This window comes from Hyaena hyaena, unplaced genomic scaffold (assembly GCF_003009895.1).
Source record: "Hyaena hyaena isolate Hyena2069 unplaced genomic scaffold, ASM300989v1 scaffold_32, whole genome shotgun sequence".
NCBI classification, from domain to species: domain Eukaryota; kingdom Metazoa; phylum Chordata; class Mammalia; order Carnivora; family Hyaenidae; genus Hyaena; species Hyaena hyaena.
In genome coordinates, this window is record NW_024080663.1 from 3,987,728 (window position 1) to 4,009,913 (window position 22,186).

The 22,186-nt window shown below is 37.4% G+C and overlaps 1 pseudogene; it reads right to left on the reverse strand.

Annotated features, from left to right (window-relative positions):
- Window positions 1–12,922: 12,922 nt before the first annotated feature.
- On the reverse strand, window positions 12,923–14,820 carry LOC120229455 (annotated as a pseudogene).
- Window positions 14,821–22,186: the final 7,366 nt, after the last annotated feature.

The following is a 22,186-nucleotide window of genomic DNA, read 5'->3' on the forward strand; positions in this document are numbered from 1 at the left end:
TAGAAAGTGAGAAAGTCAAAAATTTCAACATATATTGAGAACAAGCAACAAAATAACATCTATAAGTTTAAAGAAAAAATGCCGCCATGCTTTTCAATTTTACTGTGGATATTATGGAGTTTGAAAAGGAAAGCTATTTACTTATAGTTTAAATGAAGAATGAACAGCTTTGAAGACTCAGGGAATCCTCAGTAAAAATTGTTTTACCAATGACTAATTTATAATTTTCCAAGTGCTTAGGAAAGTGCCAACCCTATTATTAGCATGATGTAATTATTTGTTTAATATATTTGGTGCATGAAAAGAGAGATAGAAGCCAAGATTAGTAAGTTTTCATTCTCAGATACAGGTAAGAGGTAAAGGAGTCATACAGTGGTATTTTCCTGGAAAGACCCTACATCGAATATGGATTGATTCATTCAGTTCACCTCAGTGACTCAAGTATCACAGAGTGTAAAGACCATAAGTCACATGACTCATTCCTTCCATAGTTTATTACCAGAAACTCTATCAGCTGGCCAGGAATAACTACAGTTTTATAAATCCCTCACCTTCTTTGTGATTTCCTTCTTTCCAGTGCCTTTTCTCCCATAGAGACAGAAAGCAAGTTTAAGTTTTATCTCCTTTCTGTTTCCTTCCTCCTCCTCCTCACCCCTTACTTTCAATTTTAAGTGCCAGTTCAGGTACTGTCTTCCCACGGACCTAGGCTGGGGTGGGGAGCAGGATGGGGACAGATTTTGAATCTAAGAAATAGCCACCCCTTCTTCTATACTTCGGATATAAGATACTTATTAATAACAAAATAAAAACAAAGTACTACACATATTATCCAATTTTTCTGTGTAAATCCAAAAAGACATTATTATTGACTTGGTTCTATATCAAGTCAGGCAAGTTATCCACAAACAGGCTGAAGATAATAAACTCTTTGGGGCATCCACATACCATTCAGCAATCATACCATTCCCTAGAGCCATGGAGGAATTCATTTACCTCACATAGGTGAGCCTTTCTCTTCCCCAGAGAGCATTTTGTTCGTCTTGGCTCAATACAAGATCAGACCCATTGTCAGCAGTAACAGTTTGTACCACATTTTTTTTCCATTGGGCTCAGACTTAAAGCATCTCTGAGTGGAAAATAAATGGCAGTAGCTGTATCTCAATTTTCACAAGGGGCAGGAGGAGTGGAAAAGAGAGGGAGAGCCTTAGAATGATTAATACCTTCACCTGAAGTCATAGGTCCATCCATTCAGTGATAGCACAGGAAGCTGAAGCCAGGCCTCGGAAAAGCTAGTCCACTGGAATTCCTAAAATCTTCTGTTTTCTTATTTGTTGCAGGTAAATGACAATCCTTGCCTCGCTATAACTCACACAAAGACAGTGAGGAGCCCCTTGGCATTTGGAAAGAATTTTATTTTTTGCTGAATTTGGAGACTGGCCTTGGCTGACTCTATTAATGTTAGAGAAAAAGTCAAAGAACATTATTTTTCTATTAAGGCAAAGGTTTCTACATCAGCTCTGAACTTCAGGACACCACATAGAGCTGAAGATAGAAGTTGGAGTGACAGTGACACAGAAATGAATTGAAATTGCCACTGACAATAAAGCGGGAAGCAGTAAAGTCTTGTCCCTGAAATTTTTACAGCATTGCCAATGCTGGAGGGGACAGTAATTTAAGACAGTTATGGACCTAAGGAAAAAAAAAGCAAAAAGAAAGCAATAATGTTGAAGTCGAACCCAGTCAGTATGGGATGGTTATTATTTGGTTTAAAACTGCAGGGTGCATTTATGACTTTGGTAAAAGAGAAAGGCTGACCTTGAAGCAGTGAAAATTTGAAATGGGACTGGAAGTCCTTGTTCTTGGATTGCGGCTGAAGACAAGAGTCACATTAAAAGAATGTCTTGGCACTAAATAGATATGTGCGTATGCGATTCCATCCACTCAGTGTTTAGCATCAGCAGACTCTTGCATTTTTAGGGAAATGTTTGAAAAGCTCTACGAAGACAGAAGTGGTACTCTGAGAGCATATATGCATACACATTCCTGGTCTCACTGAGGGAGGTATCCTATACTGCAGGGAACATATTATTACACAGGACATTGGTTGTGGAATAAAGAAACAAGGTATCAAAACATTACATGTGCATCTAGGTCCTGGCTCTCTCTCCTACTATCTGTGTTGTCCTAGGCAAGTTATAGTCCTTATCTGATTTTTAACTGTGCCATCTATAATGTGGGATTATAATTATATTTAGTTTACAACATTAGGAAGCCAATAAATGAAAGTGAGGATGTACTATATATTAAATGCCATTTAAATGCTAAAAATTGTTTCCACTAGATTGGACTTATTTAAGAAAGAGAATGTAGTTTTTCCCCTTCTAAATATAATTGGGTATTTTTATGTAGGCATTAGATATCAGTTACTATCAGGGTCTTGGACAAAGCACCAAAGGAAGCAAAATTGGAATCTTCCTAATTTCCATATGAATACCATGTCTACTCAGTTCTTCTTTCCCTGGCTCTCCAGAGAGCCAGGTCAGAATAGGGAGGACTGAGAGGGTGGCAAAGTGAGTTGGGCAAGGATAATGACATGTAGGCTTAGTGTCTCAGGTGTGCAAAAATTTGAGAACTATGATACAGTTTGAGATCTGAAAAAATAATTCTGGCACCAACCACAGCTCAGCCCAATTTATACAGCGTTACTGTATTATGCATTTATTGTGTGATGTGGGCATATTTTAATATGTTTGATGTTATGTCTATTATGTGCCTAGAATCATAGAAGATCTTTAAAAGGACCTGGTGGAGATGGTAAGGAAAGATTTGTTCATGACAGTGGAATCAGCATATGGGAGTTGAGTTAGCAGGAACGGGAGAAAATGTTCAGCTGGACCAGTAATCCCGGATGGTGTGTTGTGTGTGGTGAGGGATGATGTGAGCAGTCATCTCTCAGCAGTAACTAGGGGATATTTATTTATTTGTTTTCTGCTTTTTATTTTTATTTAAATTCAAGTTAGTTAACATACAGTGTACTATTGATTTCAGGAGTAGAACCCAGTGATTCATCACTTCCATATAACACTCAGGCTCATCCCAACAAGTGCCCTCCTTCATGCCCATCGCCCATTTAGCTCATCCCCTCCATGCAACGCCTCCTCCCCCACATCAACCCTCAGTTTGTTCTCTGTATTTAAGAGTCTCTTAGGGTTTGCCTCCTTCTCTGTTTTTATCTTATTTTTCCTTAACAGGGGAACATTTAAAAAATTCATATAGTTCTGTGTCTTATTATAGAACATATGTAAGGTGTGGGAAGTGACGTTTCAGGCTGTGACAATTTTGCTCCTCTGTGTATCATCAGTTCCAGCAAAGGTGCTAGCACATACTGGGCACTCAATAAATAAGTGAATGAGTGGTCTAAAGCAAGGAGTGCCCACTGGTGCGCTGGGATCCCAAGGGATCCAGCAGGAGGAAAAGAGCCCCAGTCAGAGACAGCTCAGATGGCATCCTGGTTATTAAGGCAGGGAACTGATCTGAAGGGCTGGTAACAGAAATCCATTCCCTTGAATAGGAGGTTAAGGTGGAGATGAAGTTATAGGAGCAGGAAAGGAGCTGGTTTCTTGAACTGGGACATTGGACCTAGGTTGTGCTTGGTTCCAAAGCTCAGACTGGTGGGCCTAGTTAGAGAACAGAGCTACGCGCCACCAGCAGTAAAGAAAGAGGAGCACTGGATCTCACAGTCAGCACACACATGCTCATTCAAGTTGTGAACATTCTCCACCATACTTGAATCTGTCTTTTCTAGGTCTAGTCCCCTCTCTCTCCTTAGAGAGTTGTGTTAAAAAAATTTTTTTTAGTGGTTATTTTTGAGAGAGAGCAAGGAAGGGGCAGAGAGAGAGAGGGAGACACAGAATCTGAAGCAGGCTCCAGGCTCCCACCTGTCAGCACAGAGCCCCATGCAGGGCTTGAACTCTTAAACTGTGAGATCATGACTTGAGCCAAGGTTGGACGCCCAAGCGACTTAGTCACCCAGGTGCCCCATACAAGAGGAGTCTTTAGGGCGAGATCAGTGGTTCTCAGCTGTTAACTGCTTATTAGAAGCACCTGAGGAGCACGGGAAACTATCATGTGTGGATTTTACCTCACACCAGTAAAGTCATTCCCTGGAGATGAGGCCCTGGTATTACTATTTCTTAAAAGTTCCCACAGTCAATTTTAATGTGTGGCCAAGGCTGAGAACCAGTGATGTAGATCAACATTTCTGATTAACTATTATTAATGTAAATTGGCTTATAGCTCTTAGGTGGTATGTGGGTATGTCATTTGTACATTTATTTACACTTTTAAATATTTCTGAGTTATAGATAAAGATATATTCATAATAGAGAATTTGTAAAATATAAAAATATAAGAAAATGGGAATTATCAATGATAATTAATGTTCATTTTAATAACATGTACTAAATTGAATTTTAAATTCAATTTAATAAAAGGAAAACAAGTGAAATGCAAAGATTTGCTGAACTGCAAATAAATGTTTCTTCAAAAGAAAAGATACTTATCATTTCCTGACAATGTGATAGAAACCTGAAAGACTCACAGTACAATAGCTAAAGGTGCTAGCTAAAAGCTTTTTGGAATGCAAAGAGTGTCCCAGAAAGCAAAAGAAAATTGCCAGAGATAAAAAATGAGAAGAGAGCTGAAAGACATGTTATAGGCTAGTGTTAATTCTAAGGTTGGGTGGAAATGGCCCAACTGCTAATGGAGAAAAGGTGCTAGGTCTGTGCAAGATGGAGTCTTGGAACGGAGACCCCTTAATAAAGAAAGATACATGAAATCCTTTACCCTTGGTGAAAAGGTAAGCTAGAAAGAGAAAAAAAAAAAGTAAGTTGTTTAAACTTGCTTGGGGTCAAGGTAGAAGAAAGTTCTTTTCTGACAGTTTGCGTCTCTGACCCAATGTACTGGACACACTGTGTGTGCCTTCTCGAATTTGGATGGCCTTGCACATCTCTGGAGCCCTCAGCTGCTTCATCATGGAGACCCCCAGCTGTTGCCTCTGTTGTATCAGCTGCAGTTGCCACCATCTTATCTGTTAGCTGTAATGGTTTCTATGTTTTCTGGGGGAGCTGTGGCAGTTCTGGAGACCAGGTCCACCCCAAGTGCACTCAAGGAGACACTCTTGCTCCTCCAGCTGCTTATGGATTCAAATAAGGCACCATGACACACTGCTTGGGAAATTCAAGTTAAAAATGATCATAATTTGACTACTGGTTTGTAACTCTGGCAAACCTTGTAAAGGCAAAGAACACATTTCTTAAAAGAGAGCCCATAACCCAAATTTTGTAAGATTCCCATAGATAAACCTATTTATGATAAGACATAAATTCACAATTCAAAAATAAGAATCAACACACACACACACACGCGCGCGCGCCAACAAAAAGCATGAATCATGAGGAAGAAAATGAAAAAGAAAACCCAGCTGATATATCCTGTAAGAGCTCTAAATAATGGGAATATCAAGTGGTAAATATAAAATAAAATTTTGAATTCCACTCTCAGGAGCATATTTTAAGGGAAGAATCCAAATACAGATAGTTTATATAGTAGATGGTCCCAGAATATACCAGTAGGATATTGGGAAAATTAGATAGAAAAGGGAAAAAAGTAGACAAAAGTTATTAAACCAGTTTCTATTTCGGGCAACTGTATCCCACTGTCACCTATGAACTCTGCTAGAAAGGACAGAACATACCTCAGTGTTATCCCAAATGAGAGACAAGGAAGCTGATTTAGACATTGACTTCTCATCCATCATTGGATGAAGGATGCTTCTGGGAACATTAACTCTTCCAGCTTTTGTATTTGCCTTGTGGATGGACTGAGTATGCTCCTGGGGTCAGGAAAAATTAATCAGGCAGAGAGCTGCAGTCATCCAATAATAGACTGTGGCTTATAGGGGTGAATGAAAAGGGTTATGAGCAGGGATATCAGAATTTGACTGCTCCGACTGTTTAAAAGAAATAAGGGTTGCAATAAAAATATTTTTTAAAAATCATGGTACTACTAGGAAAATAAATGACCAGCAAGATTTTAAAGTAAACTGAATATAACTTTGGGGGGAAAATCCAGATATCAAAGTCTGAGTGGATGAGTTACATAAAGTCGAGATGGCTAAAAAGAGATTTAGTGAAATCAAGTAAATATAAAAAAATTACACAAAATGCAATACAAAGCAACTAAATGATAGGAAATATAAAAATATAAGAGGTTAAGAAATATTAAGTTCAGAGTGAAAAGGTTTAAAATATATTTAAATGGAATCCAAAATAAATGAACAGAGAAAATGGATTAGAGGAAATATTCAAAAAGATAATGGCTCAGAATTTTCCAGAATTATTAAAAGATATAAAACTTCAGAGCTGAGAATCTTCCCAAAATCTCAAACAGAAATAAGAGGACATCCACTGAACACATGGTTAGTGATATTCCAGCAAATGTAGAACACTGGAGACAAACAGCAGACATTACAAGTTATCTGAGAGAAAAGAAAAACTAGAGCAGATTTCTCAAGAATGAAAAATGACAGAAGTATACTGCCTCTAAAATATTTGAAGAGCTTGCTATTGACCTAAGATTGAATTTCCGGCAAATTATTTTCATAAAAAGAATAAAATCAAGATGTCTTCCAACAACCAAAAACAAGAGCTTTCCACCAGCAGAGTTTATCATATCTCATCAAAGTCATTCCTGAAAGACTTCAAGAAGATAAGGACACCAGAAGGAAGGGTTCTTAGATCAGAGGTCAAGAAACTAGTGCTTGAAGGCCAAATCTGGTCTGCAGCCTGAATTTGTAAGGCCTGAGAGCTAAAAATTGTTTTATAAAGACTTTACATTTTTTAACAGTTTTAGGTTTATAGAAAAACTGAGTGATAATACAGAGTTCCAATATATACTCTTCCCCACCTTCATACTAGTTTCCTCCATTATTGATATCTTGCATTAGTATGTTACATTTGTTAAGACTGAAAAACTAAATTTGATACATGTGTACACATGCATATATACACACACATACACATAAACATATGAGTATATATAAACACACACATTAGTAGGTGCACACATACACATGTATACATATGTGTATACCCATATGTATACAAATGCACACATTGGTAGGTCTTGGAAAATTGACCCCTTTATCATTATACTATGTCTCTGTTTATGCTTGTCATAGTGGTTTCTGTTGTTGTTGTGAAGAGCAGAATGCTCTGGGTGTATTTCAAAATGGTCACTTTTCCCTTCCACCTTCCCTAAACAGGAGGGGGTTTTTCTTTTATCTGGGCAAATAATTGTTGTTAAACAGGTGATTTTTTTGGTTCAAGTATATCTAATTTAGAAATCACTAAGAATTCTAATTTAAAAATTGATTTGGAAATTATAATAAAAGATACTTCCAAATAATCTTTGGTTCTAAATACAAATGAAAGTGGACATTAGACAATATTTAGGACTGACAATTGATGAAAATACTACATTCTACAATTTAGGGGATGTAGGTAAAGCATTAAAATAATTTTTTAACATCCTATTATTTACAAAGTTTGACAGTTAATAATCTAATTTTCCAAATTAAAATAAAAAGGATAACAGAATAAACTTAGAGTAAAATTAAATAATGAAAATAATAATACAAGGAGAAATTAATTAAATAGGGTAAACAAGATAAAATAGAGACGAGGCACAAAGCCAAACACTCACTTTTTGGGAAGTCTAATAAACAGTTACCCTGTGGCAAGATGAACAAAGAAACGAGACAGAGAGAGAGACAGAGAGAGACAGAGAGAGAATCCATTAAAAAAGAATACCAGCAGTGAAAAGAGTAATGTTATAACCCCAGAAGCATGTTTTTTAAGAAGAGTTATAAGCAATTTTAAGTCATTAAATTTGAAAACTCAAGACAAATGTTAATTTTTCTAGAGAAATATAACTAGTCAATAGTAATTCAAGAAGAAATTATAAACCTGACTCATCCTTCATTGTTAAAAAAATGAATTGATGATTAAAATCTAAGCCTCACCTTCCCCACACCCATCCACTGGCTATATGAGCCAGTGAAAGAAGACAAAGTTCCTATCAAAAATCTCAAAATATTTTTCCTTCTTTTTTTGTTTTACCTCTGTGGAACTTGACAAGATAATTATAAAATGTATGGACGTGCAAAGGCCTAAAATAGCCAAGATAATTTTGAAGAAGTACGATATAAGGAGACCTCCTTACCATATACAAATATTTATTACAAACTATAAACAATATAAGGCTGTGCATTGTTCTAGGAAAGATAAATAGACCAATGGGACTGAACATAGACTTGAAATAGATCAATGCATAGATGGAACCCTGATATACGGCAGAAGCTGCACTGTCTTCCAGTGAAGGATGGGCTATTGATTAAATAGTGTTCAGACCTTTGGTTATCAATATAGGGGAAAAAATTGAGAAGCTTTGTCTCTAATGGAACACCAAAAGTAATTCTGTGTGGATTAAACATCTAATTATAATAGCAATAGTTTAGAATGTTTTGGAGGAATTATAAGAGACTATATTTATGACTTCAGAATAAGGAAAGGTGTAAATTTTAGTCCATCATTTTTTACATTTCATAATATGAACTCAAACACTAGGATTGCCTAATAATTTTTACTAATGTAATAATTTTGTTACTAGTGTTTTCCTGAACTGGTTTTTCTATGTTATGTATACAGAGCCTTAGTGGATCACATTTATTTTTCCCTTGAGTAAAATACTATTGTTCAAAGAATCAATAACATTTCATAGCTCAAGCCAAGTGATTTTAAAACAGAATTTAAATAGGTGGAATTCTTCAAACCTTAGATATTATATATTTTTTTCCTCTAGGGGAAAATGAACATTCAACTAATGGGGGAAAAGGGCTGTAGCATTTAGTTTTAACTTTTTTTTAATGTTTTATTTTTGAGAGGGAGAGAGACAGAGTGCGAGCAAGGGAGGGGCATACAGAGGGGAAGACTCAGAATGCGAAGCAGGCTCCAGGCTCTAAGCTGTCAGCACAGAGCCCAATGTGGGGCTCGAACTCCAGAACTATGATATCATGACTGGAGCCGAAGTCGGATGCTCAACTGTGCCCCTAGTTTTAACTTTAAAAGAATAATTAAATTTGTTTTTTAAATGAGCCTATTTTAAAAATAAATCTCATTGAATAAATCATTAAAATGATGAACTAAAATATATTTACATCAAATTCTAGATTTGCGATAAAATATTACACATTATTAGCAATGCACACTACTCTTAATCCTCTAGATGTAGGACCTCATTATAAATACAAAATTGAAGACTGGCCAAAATGTTTGTTAAATCATACTTTTGCCAACAAAAACATCGTGATTGTATATTTTAATGTGTTAATGATAAGTCTGACTATAATATGATTTAAAAATCAAACCTGTTTTTATATAGTCTGTTGTTTTACAATCATGGGATTTTCTGTTCATTTGACTGCATACAGGAGGCATGTATAAATACTTCATACATTTGAAGAGAGAAGAGTAAGGTAAGGGTGTAATTCATAATTGCATTCCTTTCCTTATATATATTCCTTTCTCATATATATATATATAAGAGTGTGCGAGTGTGTGCATGTAAGTGAAGGAGGGGCAGAAATGGAAGGAGAGAATGTTACCCAGGCTTTATGCTCAGCACGGAACCTGACATGCGGCTTGATCCTAAGACCCTGGGATCATTACCTGAGACCAAATCAAGAGTGGGATTCTCAACCAACTGAGCTACCTAGGTGCCTCTTTTATATTTTAAGTAACAAACCAATTTCATTAATGTACTTATTTGGAGGTAGCTTTAAATATTCTAATTTTATAATGCAAAAACTATAAATCTTTTCCTAGACTAACAAGATGCATAACCATATTTTCATTAATATTTTTCTGTGGCTGTCTTAGGAACACTATTCCCTTAAAATACCTGCAGGATATTGGCCACATACAGAAAGGCAAGCAACTTTAAGTGTTATTTATTCATGCTGGAATAAAAGCTGTTTGTAGCATGCAACACTATAGATTTTCTTTTTTGAATAACGTAGGTGCTTCTGAGTGACCTTTACTAATATATGCAAGGAATTTGAATGAAAGATGGGAATAGACGATATATTTAGTGCACTGACTTTGCATGGTAACACTTATCACAATTTCAAGCCTTTGCTCCATTGTGCAATATAGAGATACAAAATACTTGTTTTTCCTTCCTTCCTTCCTTCCTTCCTTCCTTCCTTCCTTCCTTCCTTCCTTCCTTCCTTCCTTCCTTCCTTCCTTCCCTCCCTTCTTCCTTTCTTCTTTTGCTTGGAAGGCTTTATTCTGATGTTAACTTTTTCATTGATTCAAAGGTGAAAATAATCTAATTTTCGAGATTTCCAGACTCACATAGAATGATGCCATATTATAGAATAGTGCTTTGAAAATATTTTGCAGATTATTTTTTATTGTCTTCCTGGCGTCTATTTTACCCCTCTCCCACTTGGGGTGTTTGTTTGTTTTTTATAACCAAGAGTATTTTTATATTTGGGGAAGATTTTGCTCCTTCCATTTTCTCAGCCTTGCAGTTTGGGTGAGACTGATTGCCTGACCTACTTTGGAGGTGGATCTTTGCTGTCTAAAAGCCCATCAGAGAGACTACTGCAATCTTGTCACACTGATTGGATCAGAGAAGGACATGAGTTCCAATTCAGATCAGTGAAAGGAACTGATTCTCAGGACACATACAGCAGCTACTGTAAGAGACTCCAACTTTCCTGAGTGTTTTCCTATGAGGATATGACACCCGGAACTAATGCAAACATTTTGCTGAAATTACCATGAAGAACTGGGACCTCCCAGGCAGCTACCAGGGCAGCATGGGGAAATAGCAAACAGAGAAGTAGAATAGAGAGGATATGAGAAAGAAGGTCCTGGGAGATCTCATTTGAGGTGCAAGATCACGCCTCATTCTGACTTTTCTGTTACATAAGCCAATATCCCCTTTAAGTTAATTTCAGTTTAGAGCTTTGTATTTTATTCCATTTTTTTGGTCACATGTTACTGAAACATTTCTATCACAAATGCTACATGGGTATTTTGATTTGGAGAAACTGAATGGCGACAAATGTCTTAATTCTTATTCAAAGATTCTTTGGTTTCAAGGAACAGAAAGATACAAATTAGAGAATGGGAATTATTGGAAAGATTTGTGGCGATGAAACCAAACATCTAGGATAAAGAAAATCTTTTCACCTTATTTAATGGGACCTCAAGTCTCTCTTTTTATGATATTAATGTGATGTATTACATTAATTGATTTTGATGTTAAAACAACCTTTCATTCTTAGGATATATCCTACTTGGTTACAGTGTATAATTCTTTTTATTTGTTGCTATATTTAGTTTGCTAGTACAGTAAAACCTTGGTTTTCAAGCATAATTCATTCTGTAAACATGTTTGTAATCCAAAGCAGTTGTATATCAAAGCGAATTTGCCTGTAAGAAATAATAGAACCTCAGAATACTATACTGTAGTATAATATAAAATAATAAAGAAAATACAAAATATAAAGAAAAGTAAACAAATTAACCTGCACTTACCTTTGAAAACCTTCATGGACTGGACGGTGTGAGGGAGACAAGAGAGAGGAGGGTTATTGTGTAGGATGACTTTCACTATCACTAACAGATGCTGACTACAGTACAGTATTTATAAACTCTTGTCATAGACTGCATTTAATGTAACTGGCAATAAGGCAGCAGAGGAAAGGGTCTATATCTGCAGGCAGCCTTACCTAGAATGAAGCAAAGCGTTCCTAAGCTTACTCTTGTACGGAAAAGCAAAGGACTGTCCATAGGTGCTTTGAACTGACAAAAAATACATTAGTGCCAGTTGTGGGCACCTTTCAAAATTCTGAAAAATCATTGATTTCTCCCAAACACTGTGGCATGATACCAAGGATCCGAGCATGGGAGACGATCACCCACAATCCCACAGCCAGAGGGAGAGAGGGAGAGAGGGAGGGAGAGAAAGAGAGAAAGAGAGGAGGTGGGGGGAGAACCATTGGCTCCGTTGTGATCATGTGATGTTCGGCATCATGTACTACTCATATCGTAAGACATAGCTTGTTTATCAAGTTAAAATTTATTAGAAATGTTTGCTTGTCTTGTGGAATATTGTAGAACAAGTTACTCAATTTCCAAGGTTTTACTGTATTTTGTTTAGGATTTTGCATCTATATTCATAGGGGATGTTGATCTTTGTTTTCTTTCTCCGTCCTTCTCTTCTTTCCTTCCTTCTTTTCTTTTTTAGGAAGCCAAAAGATTTAATTTTATAGTTCATTCAGGGCTTACTATAGATCATAAGGATACTTTAGATTATAAGAACTGAGGGAGAAAGAAGGAAGAAAGAAAACAGTTTATATTTTATAACATAAGTTTATATTTTTAATGTAGAAAAATAATTGTTAGAGATGTTTTATGAAATTTAACAAACAAGATCTAGACAAGTTTACTGTTCAGTGGAGTTTTTTTCTATTTTAAAGGGATGAAGAGTGAGATTCAATATATATTATTGGTTACAACTAATATAACAGCTTGAAAAAATCATGAGATAGAAGCATAAATATAACATAAAAGACAATATTTTAAAATTGTGTTATAGGAATATTAGCTATCATAAGTGGAAAAGATACATTAAAACCAGCAGTGTGCTACACTGGTTCAAAAAGAACTCATCAGGCAGACAAAAACTAGTATTAGTTAAGGAAAATGGTCTGTTTTTAGGAAGCACATCCAGAGAGATGTTACCTCAAAGAAATGCCACCAGTAACTGTGTGGTCCCCTCTTGTTACTCAGTGAAGTGTCAAAGGTAGAGTGACTGGGCTAACAACACAAGCCTTCTCCAAGGATTTGTGGTATTGCATCAGTACAGCCCAGGTCTTGGGGGCCATAAAACCTTCAGGAGGTTTCTGGCCTTCCTGGCAAGTCTGCACATTCAAGTTCCTCAAATAAATTCAAAGTCTTCATGGCGTTCAGGGTCATAGTAGTCCATAGGCTTCTTTTTCTTGCTGTAGGCTGCAACTCAGAAGGGAACTATTTCCAAGGTGATTAGGCCAGGGGCCATTGTCAGCACTTTGGCCCTGAGTTGGCTCATAAAGATCCTTCCCTGTTTCTGAATGAGGTACACCAGCAAGCTCTTGTCCAACAATGTTAAACTTGTCTCCTGAAGTCATGTGTGGTCTGCAATGCCACTGGATTCTAGTTGGTCCAGGACACAACGTGGGAGGTGGGAAGACAGCCACTACCGTTGTTTTAGGATAGGGAACTCCTTCCTCCAGCACTGAAGGATGCTGCTTCATACACCACATCAAAGGAGCATCATTGTCCTTTGTCTACCAAGGCACCAAGAGGGTGAAATAGAAGGACAGAGTACCTATAGCCACTCTCTAGAAGTTGCTTATAGGTATCTGCATTAATAGAGCATGTCCATTGCACTAGGTTAGATTCAACCCAGCAAGCACTGGGTTGCACAATTGAAATGCAGTGACAGCATCAGCATTCAATAAATTTAACATCTACTAAAGCCCAATAGGAATAAAACTATGCTAATCAAGACCATTGTTCCAATAAATTCAGTTCAAGGCCTGAAGATCTCCAAGCAACCAATATCCTTGTTCCATAACATCTTGACGTAGGGGTGGCACCACATGTTGTTCCCCACTGTCTGGCACCACAGCCCTGCTTCCTGCACTCAACAAACTCTGGATTGTGAAGAATATCCATATAGCAGCACTCCTATATCAGAGCAAATGCAGACCAGTCATCCAGCTTCTCTCTCTCTTCATAACTTAGTTTTCAGAACTATAGTCACTGACAAGTTAATGATACCCCCATCAATAAGACAATTGAAATGAAGCGCTGAAAGAACTCTCTCTTTCTCCCTGTCTCTCTCATAGAGCCATTCAGTGGGGTTGCCCAACCTTCTGCTAAAACCTGCACCCACTGCACATCCATTTAATTAATTTTCAATCCTGGCAATATTTCTGCACATGTTTTTGCCAAATTAAGTTTATTTTCTGGCATATACGGTTCTTTTACTTAGTAAGTGGCATCCACAGGTACAATATCCTGTTCCTGTAGAAGTTCCACAACTTGTTGGACACAGTCATTTATATCACAGCAGTCTGTTTTCAGCCTCAATTAAGGGGCCTCTGCTTTTTTTTTTTTTTTTAATATATTTAGAATTCATTCCAGTGAAACCTTTAATTTCCCCAGCTCCGTCCTTTTATGTAGAATCCTTTGACATTTCTGTGTAATAACCACACACAGGGGCATGAACAAATGCCCCCCCCCCCAAAAAAAAGTAAACCTTCATGAATTTGCCTTGCATTGTTGCACCCTTGAGTACAAGGCTACAGAAAACTGGTGACGCACAGTAAGCTAGCATCTGCAGTTCACCAACTTCTGGGGCACATCGAGCATTCCCTTCTCTGTCTTTCAGGACTAAAGGCAAGACTTTACTGAAACCTTGGTGAGTATTATCACCATCCACAGTACAGCATGGAATGCAAAGGCCAGCCAAATACTCCTCTACAGCCATGTTCACCGTGGTCCTCCCTGCTCCACATAAGCCTGGCAGCCAAACTGTACAAGCATGGAAGGCACCTCTGGTCCCTCCCGCCTTACCTCTTTTGTTCCTGCGGACATGGTGAGCTTGATTGGTGACATTAGTTGCTCTCTGCGTCCCCATAACTGCTCCGACATTCTTACACAGGCTCCCTAGACGGGCAAGCCTGCGGAGAGCAGGGGAGCGGGGCGGGGCGAGAAGGCGGGGCCTCCGGGGATCTCGCGAGCTTGCGCTGCTGAAAGCGCACGCGGCCTCTCAGGACTTCGATGGAGCAGCCAGTTTCCGCCGGGTGGTGCCTCGCGCCGATAAAAGTATGTGTGCTGGTTTCATTTTTTTTTTTTTTTGAGATATCTTTGGTTTTGATATTGGAATTACTGGACTTACAGTATGAGTTGGCAAATGTTGATTTTTTGGAAAAGTCCTTGCGAGATTGATGTTAATTCATATTTAAATGTTTGACAAAATTTGTCAGCGAAGTCGTCTGTTTCTGGGCTTGGCTTTGTCAGAAGTTTTAAAGTTACGATTCAGGCTTTATTTGTTATAGATCTCGAGTTTTCTGTTTCTTTTTGAGTCAGTTTCAGTAATTTGTTTCTAGGCATTTGTCCATTTCCTCTAAATTATATGATTTGTTTGCATACAGTTGATTACATTGTGGAATTTTTTATTTCTGTAAGTTTAGTAGTGGTACCACTTTTTAATCGCTATCCTTTAAAGGTAATCATCACGCCTCGTAGGGCAAACACATTAAACTTGTATTCCAAAACATTATGCTTTAAGGTTAAATGTTCTCTGAATTTCAAACAAATGGAATTATACAGAATATATTCTTGTCTGGCTTCTCTTGCTCAATTTTATATTTGTAGAATTCATCCCTGTACCTGTAGTTTGTTCATTCCATTGATGAATACTATTCTGTCCAGCGACTATACCACAGTTTATTTAGGTACATTTGATTATTTTCATTTTTTGGAATATTATAAACATCATTGCTGTTAATGTTCTTGAACACGTGTTGTTGCACAGAAGCTTGTAGTTATGTTGGGTTATACATAGGAATGATCTGCCAGGACATAGGGTTTGTGTCTGCTCAGCTTTAGCTGATGAAGCCAAAGCATTTTCAGTGTGGTTGTATCAGCTGAGACTCCCGTTAGCAGTATTTTCCATCGCCCTGTCTTCTTGCCAAAACTCTGTATTGTCATTCAAAACAAACAAACAAACAAAAAACTTTAGACATGCTAGTTTGGGCACAGTGTTATCACATTATGGTTTTAATTTGCATTTACCAGAGCAAAGTTGAGTTCCTTTTTATATTATTTGTCATTTAGGTTGCCTCTTTTGAAAAGTGCCTTTTGGGCCACTTGCCAATTTTTCCACTGGGTTATCAATTTTTTCTAAGATTTGTAGGAATTTTGATATATTCAGATAAGGGTCCTTCATTGGCTATATGTTTTGAAAATGTTTTCTTCCACTGTATAAATTTTGTTTTTCCTATTTATTTTGCTTTTGGTGAACAAAATTCCTAGCATTAATGTAGTTCTATATTTGATGTTTCCTTTTTGGTTAGGGCTTCTTGGTGACTTGATTAAACATATTATCTCCCTAGTTCTAGCTGCTGGTAATGTTATATTCTAGATGTTTAGGTCAGCAGCTCACCTAGAATCGATTTTTGTATATATGGTTTGAGCTAGGGGTCAAGTTTTATTTTCCTCCATATGGATATTTAATTAATGATTGAGAAAGCATCTTTCTCCCGTTATTTAGCCATACTTCACATGTCTGAAAATCAGTTGTCCATATATACATAAGATTTACATGTGATCTACAGACCTGAAGGAACAAGGGAGCGAAATATTTAATAGAACCTGGAGATAGCAAGAGAGCTGTAGCTATAGGAAAAGGCCACAGGACAAGAACTATGGCCGTAGAGAAACAGACCCTGACAAGTTGTGGTGCAAAAAAGGGATAAACAAAGAAAAGTCCCAAATTTTGCCTCCGCTTTCTCCTTAAATCCCTGCCCATTTATAACTCAGATGAAAACAGAAAGCAGACGAGTTTATTAATACAATTCATACCTGGGACATAGCCCAGGTAGAACGATGAAGCAAGGATATGAAGGTTATATGCAAGATACCCAGCACAGCCAAGCACATTTGCCTCTCAGCATCCTCGTATCATTTGTCCAGGTGAAATATTTGTTTCCTCATTGCAGGGGATACCCAGAGTCCCCCAAGCTAATATCTGATTGTGGAATATGTTAATTCAGTCAGAATCTTAATTCAGTCAAAATCTTATCTGGAAAGTTTAGCTACCACTGTTGTTCTTCATACAGGAAAATGGGAGCAGAGGTGGAAACAGTGTAAGAGAAACAATTAACTAACTTAAAACATAGCCGCTATAGACTCTACTCTGTAGCTGAAGGTGAAGCTTCATTTCATATTGAGTGCTGCCTTCTTTCACAATGCATTTTATGCACCCATTATTATCCATGTCAGCTGGATAGTTTTCCTTATCTGGTGGGATAAGCCAGACCTCCATTCATATAGGATCTGAGTCTTTGGTGAAACCATTTTTATTGGATTGTCATAGTTTTCCATAGTTCAGAATTACTGAGCTCAGGGAATATTAAGATGTGAATCCTCTGCCTCCAATAATAGTTTGTACCTACTGGGTGGCAGTAACCCAGTTTCCACTTGTAATCATGATCTGTCATCATGGGTAGTGAGACCCTTTTTGTCTGTTTGTTACATGGCACAAGGGTCCACAAGTTTCAGAAGGCAGTATCAGCTTTTAGCTGAACAGGACTATGACTATGTATCTTGGTGAATACACACTTCCATTATTAGATACCAGCATTCCTCTGTTGGACGCTAACATTCCCAAAAACAAATTGGAAAGGAAGAGAGACTTCCTCTAGCAGTTTATTGGTATAATACTGTGAGGGACCATTCTCACCTATATAATTTGATCCCTGGATCTGTTAATTCTGGCCATAGGGGAGAAGTGCTAAGTATTGGCTGCTGGCTTAAGAATATACTTCATCCTCTATGCTAGGACCCCACCCTCTCATGGTGTTTAGTAGCTAACTCCATAACTGTGCTAAAGGCCCTCTTACCATTCTGTTTAGCCACCTGCTCTCTGGGTGATGGGGGGGGGCATGCTAAGGCCAGTGAACTATGTGGGCATAAGTCCATTGCCACACATCTTTTGCTGTAATATGTGTCACCCACTGTAAAGTTATATTGTGTTGAATGCCATGGTTGTAGACAAGGTATTTGGAAGGATGATACTGTAGACCGTAAAGGCATTTCTGTATCTGAAATATATATTTATGCCTGTGAGGACAAATCACTGTTTCTTCTATGATAGAGAAGTTTATTGTAATCAACTGCCACTAGGAAGTAGACCAGTCTCCTGGGGAATGGTGTCATATCAACCTACTTATGGCAGATTGGCCATTGGTGTGGTGGTAGCAAGACCAGCCTTTATGAGGGGAAATTCGTGTTATTAAACACACGAATAGCCTTCAACCCTCACAGTACTCTAGACATATAGCTCATCTGAGCGAGCTCTAGCATGGCTGGAAAAAGAGGCTGACTGATAGCCACTGGAAAGGACACCTTTTCCACCTGATTATTGAAACATTCTCCACAATGAGTTTATTCTGGTGGGAAAAAATATTTTCACATTTTGTACTCTATTTAAGATGTTCTGTACAAACCTTTCTCATAAACCATCACTCATACAATTTTATTCTTTCCATGCCCCTGACTATTTAGACAATCTGTTGGCCACTGGTCATGAATCAGTATAGACCTGCACCTAAGACTGTCTTTCCTTCCATGAAAAATGGAGAGTCAGAGGTACTACCTCAGTTTCTGCCTATAGGAAATATTTACCCTCACTGCTTACTCTTTTTCAAGGGTCCCTCTGAGTTGTACTGTATTGAAGTGACTATCAACTCGAGTTTAAATAACCATTCTAAGCAGTTCTATCTGTAAACCACAGTCTTGCTTTTTTGCTCCTCATTGATTAGTCATAAAGAAGTCCTATGTGGTTCCATGTATGGGTTGTGGCAGAGCTGGTAAAACTGTAGCAGTAAGTGTCTCAGAAATCTGAGCCAAAGAATGAAGTTAACCAACCAATGAAGTTAACTTGTGCCTTCCGGATATGTTTGGGCACCAAGTTGAATATATCATTTCTTTTTACAATGTAATGCTATAGTACACTCCTAAGTTGATGGTTTGGTAAATCAGATAACTTCTAATTGGTAGATTACAAATCACTAGGATCCCATAGATAAAAATTCAGGCAACATCAGGGCCCACACTAGTCAACAATTCTTTTTCAAAAGAACTATGGTTAGCATAAAGACATTTCCTGCTTCCTAACTCTTAGTGATCTAAGCTGCAGTTCATCTATTGGGCTTGGTCAAAGCTTCATATGAGATCTCTGTCTTTCACAGACACTTCCAGTGCCAATGGGTCCAGAAGATTACAATCTAATGAAAGGGCCACTTGTGCACAGAAAAAACTGGGAAGCCTAATAGATTACCAGAAATTCAGCAAGAGTTATACTTCTTAATGGTGATCACTGCAATTTGCAGCAACTTGTTTTTTTTACTATGGAGAGGGTATCCTGACAGTCCTTAGACTATTGGGCCCTTAGTCTATGGTATATTCTTGAATTGTTGTAGGCCTTATTTCCTACTCTCTGGCATGCATATGTCTTACTAAGGCATCTAAAGTGCTTGCCACTTCCTGTTCATTAGATCCAGTTAGCATAATGTCACAAATGTAATGAACCAATGTCATGTTCCATGGGATATCAGATCAGGGGGCCTCAAGACTATATTATGACAGCACAGAAGTTGACATAACCCTGAGGCAAGACCATAAAAGTATACTGTTATACCTGTGAAGGCAAACTGATTCTGATTATCTTTGCTGAAGGGTATAAGGAAAAAAAAAACAGGTCACTCAGGTCAATTGCTGCATGCTAGCTGCCAGGGGCTGGGTTGATTTGCTCCATTAAAGATATCACATCTAGAAATGCACCTGTGATTGGTATCTCCACCTGATTAAGTCTGTGATGATCTACTTTCATTTTCCACGACCCATTTGGTTTGTGAACTACACATACAGCTGTAAGAAATTGGGATATTATAGAAATATTTAAAGTCTTTGATGGTTTTACTAACCTCTGTAATGACTCTGAGAATGCAAAATTGCATTTGGTTTACTTTTCTTGACAGATATGGAGGAAAGTGGGGAGTTACATGGGTTTTCATTTGTCATTTCTACCAGAATATATTTCACTCAGGGTTTCTACTCCTTCCCACTAGTACCCTGATTTTAACACAGGACATTTAAGCACTCAATCTGTCCTGCCATTCTACAATGCTTATAACCAAGCTTTGGGCTTAGTTTACATCCATTCTCCCCTGAGACTACAGAAGATGAAAGACCCTTCAGAGCTATCATTAGGGCTTTATGATTTTCAGCCCTGATTCTGAATTAGAAATTCATGACTGTCATTTTTTTTTCCCTGGGTAATCTCTGTGGGGTCATCTGAAGCATCCAACAGATCTCATAATCATTATAATCATTGTTGATGTCATAGTAATCAACTGACACAGCCATTTGTTCCTTCTATGTCTGTTCTGTTGTACTTCCTCCCATGCCACTATTAAGTACCTGGAGGTACTTAAAAGTGGGAGGTTGTTACTACTTCTATCCCTGAAAAGGCAATGAGAAGGAATGGTTACTAGAGCTAGAAAGGATTGTTGTATAGTGAAGGGTAACTGGCAAGAACTATAGTCTTTAGCAGAGGGACACAGTCCATAATACAACAGAGGAAAAAACTAGGAAAATAAATACCCAAGTACATTCTTCCCTTTCTGTAATATCTTCTCTCCCATTACCCAAACCAAATCGGAAGCGAGAGAATAAGGGAACCGACAAATGTAGTCCATATGGCTCAGCCTTCTGCTACTCAGAACAGAGAGGAGAAAGGTAGATGGTGCAGGCAAAGATATCTCATACATCCTAACTCTTCAGTTGGCTAACTCATCTTTTGTTTCATTGCGCACAATGTTATTTCCCCAAAGTTCTCCTAAAGCCCTAAATACAAAATTATAAAAAGCCTCAGCTGTCTTCACTCTTAGCTTAGCACACTGTTGTTTTTCTCTATAGGACTTATTACAATATGTATTTATGTATGAATTGGTTGGGTCTTTAGGTTAATTGATATAATGACTCACTTTTTCATATTTCATTTTTTCATGTTTGTGTTGCAGATTACCTCTTGCCTTACACATAATAGATACTTATAAATGTTTGTTGAAAAAAATGAATGAAATAATTGGGCCCATGTGAATTGGTATGTGGCTTTAACTTCCATACCTAATATTTCTTTTGGAAAATGTGTTCTCAAATATAAATAATTGATATTGCCACAAAATTTATGAAACACAGAATGCTTGTAAATCATGACCAATCTGTGTGCATAGTTTATAGCTTATCTCAAATGGTAGCCAAAAATATTTTACAGCAATTTCTGTGCCCTCATTTATTTCTAAGTTCTTCTAAGAATTATAATGTGTTTCACTTCCCATTGAATCTACACAAGTATTAGTATAGTGATTTCATCCTTGGAGAAATAATCAACAGTTCTGGAGGAATGAATAAACGTCTCTGGAATTTTGAAAGACTGCACAGCTAATTTACTTCTTGTGGGGGACCTAGTGAGAAATGAGGAAAAAGAATGTAGCTAACAAACACTACAGTATGTGCCAGACAGGATGCTGAGTACTTTACATATATTACTTGGTTAGATTTAGATCCATAAGACAGCAAATAGGTACTTACATTTTACAGATTGGAAAATGGAGGCTCAGCAAAGTTAAATGTGGGAAAACATCAGATGACTGAAAAGAGAATTTTCTTTAGGAACTCATTTTTTTTTCTGTCTTTGAGCATTGACTGACTCATTGAGGCATATGCCAAGTATGAGCGTACATTTGTGTGCCAAGTGTAGATATATTTTTCTCAATAAATATTTTTAAATTGTTATAATTTATTTAGCAGCATATGGAGAATATTGCATCTCTCTCAGGTGATGCTTTGTTTTACCAATCAGTAAAACATATTCTTTAAGAATATTTCCTTCAAGAAGGAAAGATGATTCACAAGAATCTGTTCATTAGGATCAAACTTGCAAGTCAAATAATTTAGCAAGTATGAAATCCAAAACCTGTCTGGTAGATTTTATAAATTAGTATTATTGTAGCACTTTGGCATTAATTGATACCAGTGTTAAATGTTGTTTCTCTAATGGCAGCTATCCAGTGTGTGAGGCTATATTATGGAATGATGTCAGTATCTTTTGTCTTATCAATTTCATGAGGAACTAACTTGAAATGGTTTTCTTTGGTGGTTCTGACATATTTCAAAAAGATTAACAGTGTGTTATTGTCCTGATATATAACCAC